At 45.1% G+C, this 12,303-nt stretch overlaps 1 protein-coding gene across 1 annotated transcript in view; it reads right to left on the bottom strand.

The window, feature by feature from the left end:
* LOC139555874 (neurexin-3b-like) overlaps nucleotides 1-12,303 on the bottom strand; it is a 112,848-nt gene that overhangs the window by 80,354 nt on the left and 20,191 nt on the right. The window lies entirely within an intron of this gene.

Raw genomic sequence — 12,303 nt, 5'->3', positions numbered from 1 at the left:
TAGATGGCTTCATGAGGAGGACAATTGTGGATCTATTGAAGCAACATCTCAAGACATCAGTCAGGAAGTTAAAGCTTGGTCGCAAATGGGTCTTCCAAATCGACAATGACCCCAAGCATACTTCCAAAGTTGTGGCAAAATGGCTTAAGAACAACAAAGTCAAGGTATTGGAGTGGCCATCACAAAGCCCTGACCTCAATCCTATAGAAAATTTGTGGGCAGAACTGATAAAGTGTGTGTGAGCAAGGAGGCCTACAAACCTGACTCGGTTACACCAACTCTGTCAGGAGGAATGGGACAAAATTCACCCAACTTATTTTGGGAAGCTTGTGGAAGGCTACCCGAAATGTTTGACCCAAGTTAAACAATTTAAAAGCAATGCTACCAAATACTAATTGAGTGTATGTAAACTTCTGACCCACTGGGAATGTGATGAAAGAAATAAAAGCTGAAATAAATCATTATTTCAACTATTTTTCTGACATTTCAAATTCTTAAAATAAAGTGGGGATCCTAACTGACCCAAGAAAGGGAATTTTTACGAAGATTAAATGTCAGAAATTGTGAAACTGAGTTTAAATGTATTTGGCTAAGGTGTATGTAAACTTCCGACTTCAACTGTACGTACGGTCACTGTGGGGACGACGTTGTTGATGCACTTATCGATGCACTGTCTCAGCCTCCAGTATTTATGCTGCAGTAGTTTATGTGTCGGGAGGCTAGGGTCAGTCTGTTATATCTGGAGTATTTCTCCTGTCTTATCCGGTGTCCTGTCTGAATTTAAGTATGCTCTCTCTAATTCTCTCTTTCTCTCTTTCTTTCTTTCTCTCTCTCTCTCTCGGAGGACCTGAGCCCTAGGACCATGCCTCAGGACTACCTGGCATGATGACTCCTTGTTGTCCTGAGTCCACCTGGCCGTGCTGCTGCTCCAGTTTCAACTGTTCTGCCTGCGGCTATGGAACCCTGACCTGTTCACTGTGATTACTATTATTTGACCATGCTGGTCATTTATGAACATTTGAACATCTTGGCCAGGTTCTGTTATAATCTCCACCCGGCACAGCCAGAAGAGGGCTGGCCACCCCTCATAGCCTGGTTCCCCTCTAGGTTTCTTCCTTGGTTTTGGCCTTTCTAGGGAGTTTTTCTTAGCCACCGTGCTTCTACACCTGCATTGCTTGCTGTTTGGGGTTTTAGGCTGGGTTTCTGTACAGCACTTTGATATAACAGCTGATGTAAGAATGGCTATATAAATACATTTGATTTGACTTATTGATGAAGTCGGTGACTGAGGTGGTATACTTCTTAATGCCATTGGATGAATCCTGGAACATAGTCCAGTCTGTGCTAGCAAAACAGTTCTGTAGCACAGCATTCGCGTACTGACTACTTTAGTTTTTGCATGTAAGCTGGAATCAGGATGATAGAATTATGGTAAGATTTGCCAAATGGAGAGTGAGGGAGAGCTTTGTATGTGTCTCTGTGTATGCAGTAAAGGGGGTGTAGAGTTATTTTTCCTCTGGTTGCACATGTGACATGCTGGTAGAAATTAGGTTTTAAGTTTGCCTGCATTAAAATCCCTGGCCACTAGGAGCACCACTTCTGGATGAGCATTTTCTTGTTTGCTTATGGCCTTATACAGGCTTTTGAGTGCGGTCTAAGTGCCAGCATTGGTCTGTGGTGGTAAATAGACGGCTACGAAAAATATAGATGAAAGCTCTCTTGGTAGATACTGTGGTCTACCGTTTATCATGAGGTACTCTACCTCAGGCGAGCAATACCTTGAAACCTCTTAATATTAGACATCGCGCACGAGCTGTTATTGACAAATAGACACACACCCCACCCCTCATCTTTCCAGACGTAGCTGTCCTGCCGATGCACGGAAAACAGAGCCAAATGTATATTTTCAGTGCCGCCGTTCGGCCACGATTCGGTGAAACATAAGATATTACCGTTTTTAATGTCCTGTTTGTAAGATAGTCTCAAACGGAGATCATCCAGTTTATTCTCCAGTGATTGCACATTGGCCAATAGAACGGATGGTAGAAATTCTAACAAGGCACCCCGATCTCCGCTCCCTGTTTTTCCGTATTTCCTTCACGCGAATGACGGAATTCGGGCCTGGTCTCGGAGAACCAGTATATCCTTCTGTCCGACTCATTAAAGAAAAAATCTTTGTCCTGTTCGAGGTGAGTAATCGCTGTTCTGATATCCAGAAGCTCTTTTCGGTCATAAGAGATGGTAGCAGCAACGTTATGTCCAAAATAAGTTATAAACAATGTGAAAAAACACACAAAATAGCACAGTTGGTTAGGAGCCAATAAAACAGCAGCCATCCCCTCCGGCGCCATTGCCTATTGGCTGTTATTTTAAATAAGCTCAACTGGACACCTTAATGAGGCAGTCAATGAACTGAGAGAGAAAGCACGCAAGGCATTCTACGCTATTAAAAAACAAATTTAAATACCTATTAAAATGTGGGGTCCACTTGCAAAACATGATTTCACCCAATGGGACAAACACCCCATTGAAACACTGCATGTCCAGGGGAAAACTACAAACAATGCATGCAGGGCAGAATTAAGCCAATATACACTTATAATAAAAACTCAAAAAATAGTAATTCTGTTTTGGAAACATCTACAATACAGCGACCCCCCTCTCATATCATTACCAAGCCCTGCAATACCAAGAGCTGAGCAAAGAAATGAATCACCTCATCCAGCTGGTCCTGGGACTGAGTTCACAAACCTGTTCTACTAACACACTGAAGCCTCAGGACCAGAACATCCAATCAATCAGAATAAAACAAATTAAAACACAATCAAAGCAAAACTACATGACTTATTGAGAAACACAAGCACATGCACAAAGCAAAATGCAGTGCTATCTGGCCCTAAATCGACAGTACACCATGGCAAACTATTTGACCATGGTTACTGATCAAAACCTTAGAAAAACCTTGACAAAGTACAGGCTCAGTGAGCACAGCCTTGCCATTGAGAAGGGTAGACACAGGAAAACCTGGCTCCCTGTAGAGGCAAGGCTGTGCAACCACTGCACCACAGCAGAACCTGAGACAGAGCTGCATTTCCTGACAAAATTTAAAAAATATAAAACAATTAGAGAGTGTCATTTCCCCTTATTCAAGGTTTCAAAGACCTCTCTGATGAGAGTTGGAGGACGCGGAGAGATGTGGGTTGGCAGTGCACTACATCGCTGCTCGCCATAAAATGAGGGACGGTGTCTGACATGCCATTGTTATTGCTCAATGTATGGTTATTTTGCCCCTTGATTATTGATGTTTCTGTTGTCCCGTTGATGCTAGTGATTATTATTATTTGAATTATGTTAATATTGTAAATCTCCAAAGTAAGCTTTGGCAATATGTACATTGTTGCGTCATGCCAATAAAGCAAATTGAATTGAACTGAGAGAGAGAGAGAGAGAGAGAGAGAGAGAGAGAGAGAGAGAGAGAGAGAGAGAGAGAGAGAGAGAGACTGTGAGAGAGACTGTGAGAGAGACTGTGAGAGAGACTGTGAGAGAGAGAGAGAGAGAGAGAGAGAGAGAGAGAGAGAGAGAGAGAGAGAGAGAGAGAGAGAGAGAGACTGTGAGGGAGAATGTGAGAGAGACTGTGAGAGAGTGAAAGGGAGAGAGTGAGAGAGTGAAAGGGAGAGAGTGAGAGACTGTGAGAGAGAGAGAGACTGTGAGAGAGTGAAAGGGAGAGAGTGAGAGAGTGAAAGGGGGAGAGTGAGAGACTGTGAGAGACTGTGAGAGACTGTGAGAGAGAGAGAGACTGTGAGAGACTGTGAGAGACTGTGAGAAACTGTGAGAGACTGTGAGAGACTGTGAGAGAGAGAGAGACTGTGAGAGACTGTGAGAGAGAGAGAGACTGTGAGAGACTGTGAGAGAGAGAGAGACTGTGAGAGACTGTGAGAGAGAGAGAGAGACTGTGAGAGACTGTGAGAGAGAGAGAGACTGTGAGAGACTGTGAGAGAGAGAGAGACTGTGCGAGACTGTGAGAGAGAGAGAGACTGTGAGAGACTGTGAGAGAGAGAGAGACTGTGAGAGACTGTGAGAGAGAGAGAGACTGTGAGAGACTGTGAGAGAGAGAGAGACTGTGAGAGACTGTGAGAGAGAGAGAGACTGTGAGAGACAGTGAAAGGGAGAGAGACTGTGAGAGACAGTGAAAGGGTGAGAGAGAGGGATCACTGGAGGACAAGAGTAGGTGAAGTATGTCTTCAACATGTAGCTGTTATGTAAAGACTACACCGGGTCTCTACTCTCCTACATTTTGACATTGTAGTCATTAGCACAATGGTTCCCAAACTGTGGGTTGGGACCCACTTGTGGGTCACGGTAGGGGTCCAGGTGGCTCGCGGGGTGACATGTTTTCTGCATTGTAAAAACACAAATAAACACAAATGTGAAATACATTCCGAGGATTGAAAAACACTTTCAGTTTTAACTTAAACACCTAAACCCAAATAGAAAGTATGTTGAAAGATAATGGACATACACTACCAGTCAAAAGTTTGGACACACCTACTCATTCAAAAATTACAGTTGTTTTTTATTTGTGGGGGGGGCTAGGTTCACCCAGTGAGCCATACATGCTAGAACCACCACTGAGTGAGTGCATACAGTTTCTTAATTTTTTTGTACTGGTCCCCCATGAGAATTGAACCGACAACCCTGGCGTTGCAAGTGCCATGGTCTACCAACTGAGCAACATGGACCTCTCCTCTCCTCTCTTCACATCTGCTCTTCTTCTCTCCTCTCCTCTCAGTGAGCCATGTTAATGTCCTATAGCACATATTTTATAGCTACATCACTGGAGAAGCACTATGACTGAACAGACTAAAGAACTGAAACAGCAGCTCCCATAGTACCTGCCACTGCAATCAGACATACACTACTGTGATGCTGGTAATGTTATGATCTGAAACACCTCGTAATCAACAGTCTCTTCTTTAAGAATGACTACAAAGGAGAAGCTCACACACACTGAGACACAGAGATATACACTGACGCACACACACACACACAACCAGACACACCAAAAGACAGACACACACACACACACTAATGTTCAGTTATTTTCTCAGCCAGCGAGCAGAGCAGCTTCTCTGCACAGACGGCTGCACACCCTCTTTATTGCTAACAATGATCAGTGGTTGATTATCCTCCCTGAGTGCGGTGCTCACTCGATGCACCCTGAGCACAACCACAATCGGGTGGCCCCATTTGCATATCATCTGCATAATGGCTCAGCTAGCGCAAGGGCATTTGCATGCTATGTGGAACGGTCCATTTCTCATCTAGATGGGGTTGCAGAGTTAGTGGATTGGACCATTCTTCATGTTGGAAATTCTTCATGTTTTATGTTTTAGAATGTATGACAGAATGTTAAAATATTCTGCATGAATAGGCTTACAGTATGTTTGCCAAAATCACATTCACGAGCTACTGCATCAATACTTTCAATATTTATGTTTGTACTTGCTATGATACAGTATGTTTACAACAAGTGATCATCCTTTTTATGACACTCTGCCTGAATGTGGAAAAAGATAAGTTCTATGTGAGCAAACTGTTAAAACATGGCGATACAAGGTTCAACACATAGACTTCAAAAGATTTTTAAAAAGCAGTTTGTCAGACATTTTGACAGATGACACAGTCTGCTGTGTTGTATCAAACTCCCCAGCAGGGAGGGGGTCAAAGGTTATGATGTCATCAGCGAGGGACACACTAACAGGTCAGACCGACAGATGGAGAGAAATGGGAGAGAGAACGAGAGAGGGAGAAAGAGAGAGAGGACGAGAGAGGGAGAAAGCGAGAGAGAGAGCGAGCGAGAGACAGACAGAGACAGAGACAGAGATAGACAGAGGCACAGACAGAGACAGAGACAGAGACAGAGACAGAGACAGAGACAGAGACAGAGACAGAGACAGAGACAGAGACAGAGACAGACAGACAGACAGACAGACAGACAGACAGACAGACAGACAGACAGACAGACAGACAGACAGACAGACAGACAGACAGACAGACAGACAGACAGACAGACAGACAGACAGACAGACAGATAGACAGACAGACAGACAGACAGACAGACAGAGACACAGTACAGTGAATAGTAGAGGATGCCATTCTTTGCACTATGCCACTCTGCTGGCATAGCATGCCATGTGTGTTTACCCTCTCTCTGTCTCCACGGTGTGAACAGCTCTGCCTGACTGCACACATCACATCAACACATGTCAGAAAGAAAATCACACAATGCACACCTACAACCAACTGCCGGAGCTTACATTCTCACAATCCCTTTCCAAAATCTTCCCATCTCCATTTTTATACTCACGTTGGGTATAATGTTATTTCCTTGGTTTTACATACTGTATATTTTTTTCAATAATACATCCTGATATGTGAAATGCTTTGTGACTTGTGAATCTTTGCACCATAGAGAGCATTCAGATATCCGGACCAAGAAAATGTATTGGTAGTTGTGATCTGCACTGCAATTTATTGAATTATGCATTTAGTCAATGTGCACTCCTCAATCAGCACCTATACACCAGCTCTTACACAACCAGTTGTTACTTAACAACCTTTATTTGCTGACTGTGTTGTATGTGCCTTTACTACATTATTACACATATTACAGCTGTATGCTATACAGTATGCGTCATTTTTTAAACTGATACGGTAAGCCAATAAAGAGGCAGCCATTTTGTGTTAACAGATTAAAAGGGTTTTGTTTTGACACTGGCTTAACCAGCAGCAGTAATCCTGCTGTGATGCTGTACCAAGGCAAACAACATCGGCCAAATGTGACAGACACATATTCACTCCTCCTCCTCATTAGCTCTTTCTCTCTCCCTTCCTTGCCTCTCTCTCGGTCTGTCTCTCCTTCTCACTCTCTCTCCTCCCCCTTTCCTCTGCTCCCTATCCCCCTCTCTCTTTAGCTCTCTCTTTCCTCATTCTCCTTCTATTACTCCCTGGATTGCGTAACCGCTGACGCACTCATAATCCATGAAAAAGAGGGAATCAGTTTTGCTCGGTTGATCACAGAGGTCAGGAGTGAGACGAGAGTATGGAGGGAGAAGAGGAGGAGAGAAGGGGAGGGAAGAAGGGGAGGGGAGGAGGGGAGGGGAGGAGACAAGACTATGGAGGGAGGAGAGGATGAGAGGTGAGGAGGAGAGGAGGGTAGGGGAGGAGGGGAGGAGACAGGACTATGGAGGGAGGGAAGAGGAAGAGAGGAGGAGAGGTGAGGAGGAGAGGAGGATAGGGGTGGAGAAGAGAGTATAGAGGGAGAAGTGGGGGAGAGGAGAGGAGGGTAGGGGAGGAGGGGAGGAGACAGGACTATGGAGGGAGGAGAGGAAGAGAGGAGGAGAGGTGAGGAGGAGAGGAGGGTAGGGGTGGAGAAGAGAAGAGAGTATGGAGGGAGAAGTGAGGGAGAGGAGAGGAGGGTGGGTGAGGAGATGAGAGTATGCAGGGAGGAGAGGAGGAGAGGTGAGGAGGAGAGGAGGATAGGGGTGGAGAAGAGAAGAGAGTATGGAGGGAGAAGTGGGGGAGAGGAGAGGAGGGTGGAGGAGGAGATGAGAGTATGCAGGGAGGAGAGGAGGAGAGGTGAGGAGGAAAGGATGGGAAAGAGGAGAGGATAGGAGAGGAAAAACAGCACATGGGAAAAGTAAGGGAAAGGCATATTTTCATCCTGGTGTTACTGTAGCTGGGAGCTAGCATCAGAGGCTTACAGCATCAGACAGACACCATCAGACCGACTGCTCACTGAGAGTAGGCTATGGAGACTGAACCCTAACCCTCTTCCTAACTCCCACTGAGACAGAGATGTGAGAGGGTTGGGATGAGAGGAACAGATGAGCAGACACAGCAGTAGTTGACCCCTTAATAATCATGCTCTGATGGGATACCTCCCTCCCTCCCTCCCTCCCTCCCTCCCTCCCTCCCTACTTCCCTCCCTCCCTCCCTCCCTCCCTACCTACCTCCCTACTTCCCTCCCTCCCTCCCTCCCTCCCTCCCTACCTACCTACCTACCTCCCTACTTCCCTCCCTCCCTCCCTACCTGCCTCCCTACCTCCCTCCCTCCCTCTTCTCAGGGTCTTATTCCACCGCCTTTCTCTCCAGGGAGTCCTCAGTCTACTCCTCCTCTGTCTTTACAACAGTCTGGATAGGACCTCAGCCAGAGGGCTGCCTGCTGAAATCACACAACCACAGTTTTCCCCTGGCGGCAAGAGTCTTACGCTGGATTCTCTGGTGGACACAGCTTTTCTAAAGCAAATAGAAATCTGTCTTTCCTAATGAAGATACTGTAATGTGGATTATTATACTGTCACAAGTCAATGAGCAAATAATGGGCCAGTCCATGCATGGACTGCCATGAACCAGAGTGTCATTTGACCTTTAGCCAGTGCTATAGCAGCATATGCCAAGATGCTGGCTGGGGCAGTGGGCACATGCTAACTAACAGTAGCCCCGCAGCTAGCTAACTGGAGCATGTTGATAAGTGGGGCACAGCGCTAACTCTGGTTGACTGCCATCACCATCAGGCCACAGATAGAACAATGAGCCAGATATTTCACCGGATGTATAAATGTGAAGCATCCGCTTGGCGTTTCCACTCGCTACCGAATATAGCAGCTGGCAGTGGGAGAAGATGGAACAAGAAGGATTTTGGACGACATTCTGCCAATTTTCTCATCAATTAAACATTTGATCTCAATACGGTTTTCTGTTCTGTTCCCAAAACTACAGTATTTTACAAGTAGAGTGGACTAAGTTTTGTACAATGTACCCTTTGCCAAAGTTTAAAAAAATGGCATTGTTTAGAAGGAGAGCAAAGGCGAATTGAGTTATTACATACAGTACACACACTTTACAGAGTCGGCGTTCCCTAACGAAAATATGCAAATGCTTGCTAGAATGCGCCAATAGGATCTCGCTAGCTGGTGCTTGGCTCTGCCCACCTCCTTGCTTGTTCTGACCATTATGACTAATTTGTTCCCATTGGAAACGACAGGCTGTGGTCTATCTTGGGTTAGTTTTAAAAGTCTTTGATTAGGCTGTTAGCATGTTAGCATTTTGCTAACTGGAGCACAACTATGTTTGACTTGCACCAGGGTGCTAGCATGTTGCTAATATAAACATGCTAATATAGCTGACACTTTCATCCAAAGCAATTGACTATAGTGAGTGCATAGCCTACATTTTCGCATTGGTGACCCCAGTGGACCACATATTCTTGATGCTAACTGGAGCAGAGCTCTGGTTGACTAGCTGCCATCAGGCTGGGCTAACTGTCCTGTATTTGTGCTAGCCCAGATGTGACTGTGAATAACAAGACAAGGTACTCTTTCTGCTCCATATTCACATTAGAGATGGCTGGCCTTGACAAACTGGCTGACGCACAAAGATAGCTGACTGACTGTCCCTGGGAGTTATACCGTCCCTCCAACAAATCACTCTCACTGTCTGTCTGTCTGTCTGTCTGTCTGTCTGTCTGTCTGTCTGTCTGTCTGTCTGTCTGTCTGTCTGTCTGTCTGTCTGTCTGTCTGTCTGTCTGTCTGTCTGTCTGTCTGTCTGTCTGTCTGTCTGTCTGTCTGTCTGTCTGTCTGTCTGTCTTTCTGTCTGTCTGTCTGTCTGTTTGTCTCTCTCTCAACACAGTGTTGTAACGATGTGCAAATAGTTAAAGTACAAAAGGGAAAAGAAATAAACATAAATATGGGTTTTTATTTACAATGGTGTTTGTTCTTCACTGGTTGCCCTTTTCTGGTGGCAACAGGTCACAAATCTCTCTTTAGCCTCTCTCACACTCTGCCACGTGCACACGTATAGTTAGGTGAATGATGTCAAGAATCTCACATTTCCTTTGGAGACATTCCAGAAGGAAGTACAATAACCCTGGGTGAGAATTTGAAATGAATGGAACCATCCACAGCATTCCGTGACAAGTTCCTCCAATTCTCTTCTATGTCACCATCGTTGTCGTATGGTCCTATCCCTCTTCATTTCATTCTAGTCAGCCCCCCTACACCTCTTCTCCACACCTCCCCATCCCCCTCGCCCCCCCATCCTTACTAAGCCTTGTATGAGCAGTCACCACTATGTGAACTCTCCCATTTGGAAATAAGGTGAGCTGGGGAAGCAGCTGTCTACGGCAGAATACAGCATACATTGATATAATGTACTTGGCTAAAAGCAGATTCCCTCATCACAGCAGAACATATGGGTATTCAATGTGTACATTAATTCAGTCAACGTGTATATTCATTCAGTCAATCTGTATATTAATAAAACCATACAGGGTTTCCCTCCGAACAGGAATAAGTTGAAATGTATAATTTTGAATTTAATTTAACACAAAATTTGTCCGGAGGCATACACACTGTAACACATGGTTTTGTATCAATTATAAAATAAGTCTTACAAATCACTATGCACAGAAACTATGACTTACAATAATAATGTGTGGTAGAAACCAAACCATGACTTTTTACTATGCCAATAATCCTTCACTCTGACGTCAGTTTTATGAAGCCAAATGTCAGGTCAAGTATTCCAATCAACTACTGTTGAGCTGAAGGACACAGTGAAGTGAAACAGATCAGATGAAAACTTACACCTCAGTGGTACAGTACTGTACAATAACATGCACACCCTCACTCACACGCCATACAGTCAACTGTGTTTCTGACAGCCTTCTACAACGTCATTAACAAGCTGTAGGAATCAGACAGCTCCCCGGTCATACAGTAGAGAACAGCAGAGTACAGTAGAGAACAGCAGAGTACAGTAGAGAACAGTAGAGTACAGTAGAGAACAGTAGAATACAGTAGAGAACAGCAGAGTACAGTAGAGAACAGCAGAGTACAGTAGAGAACAGTAGAGAACAGCAGAGAACAGTAGGGAACAGTAGAATACAGTAATGAACAGTAGAGAACAGTAGAGAGCAGTAGAGAACAGTAGAGTACAGTAGAATACAGTAGAGAACAGTAGAGACCAGAAGGGAACAGTAGAGTACAGTAGAATACAGTAGAGTACAGAAGGAAACAGTAGAGTACAGTAGAGAACAGTAGAGATCAGTAGAGAACAGTAGAGAACAGAAGGGAACAGTAGAGAACAGAAGGGAACAGTAGAGAACAGCAGGGAACAGTAGAGAACAGCAGAGAACAGAAGGGAATGGTAGAGAACAGCAGGGAACAGTAGAGAACAGCAGAGAACAGTAGAGAACAGTATCGAACAGTAGAGAACGGCAGAGAACAGTAGAGCACAGTAGAGAACAGCAGAGAACAGTAGAGCAGAGAACAGCAGAGAACAGCAGAGAACAGTAGAGAACAGCAGAGAACAGTAGAGAACAGCAGAGAACAGTAGAGTACAGAAGGGAACAGTAGAGAACAGCAGAGAACAGTAGAGTACAGAAGGGAACAGTAAAGTACACTAGAATACAGTAGAGCACAGTAGAGAACAGAAGGGAACAGTAGAGTACAGTAGAGAACAGAAGGGAACAGTAAAGTACAGAAGAGTTAGTAAGGAAAAGAGCTCTGTACCTTTGTTTCTACCTATAGATACGCAGAAGAAGGGATCCATAGAGGAAGAGCGGGAGAGTGGCGTCCCGAGTTGAGAGGAGGGCAGGAAAGAAAGGAGAAAAAAAGGAGGCTTGAACTAGTGTTATTCATCTAGAAGGCAATAAGTAAGGGAGTAAGAACCACCAACGTCTGCACCCCCTGCCAAGCATTGAGTAACATGCATGTCAACAGATCATAGTCAGAGTGGTAGATGCATTCCAATGAAAGACACACACACACACACACACACACACACACACACACACACACACACACACACACACACACACACACACACACACACACACACACACACACACACACACACACACACACACACACACACACACACACACACACACACACACACACACACACACACACACGTGTCTCTCTCTCCATGCCACGTAGCGTCCCCCTAAGTGCTCTCATGTTCAGGGCCAAGTCACAGTGACCCTGTATAAACTGCATCAGCTGCATCATGCTAGGATCATCCTGCTCCATGTCTACTCACATAGCACCAGAGTGGACTAGGAGCCTGTATATTTCATGTGCCACTAACTGCTTGCCAGCTCATACATGTGTGAGGCTGACAGGGATGGGGGGTGACGGGAGAATCTTGTAGTGTGGGACTGTGTTGTTAGGCCAGAGTCCAGGCAGAGCAGCATTCTCCTATCTCCCCCTGAACTGCAATACACACACACGCACACAC

This window comes from Salvelinus alpinus, chromosome 27 (assembly GCF_045679555.1).
Source record: "Salvelinus alpinus chromosome 27, SLU_Salpinus.1, whole genome shotgun sequence".
Classification (NCBI taxonomy): Eukaryota; Metazoa; Chordata; class Actinopteri; order Salmoniformes; family Salmonidae; genus Salvelinus; species Salvelinus alpinus.
This window is presented reverse-complemented; position numbering and strand designations above follow the sequence as displayed.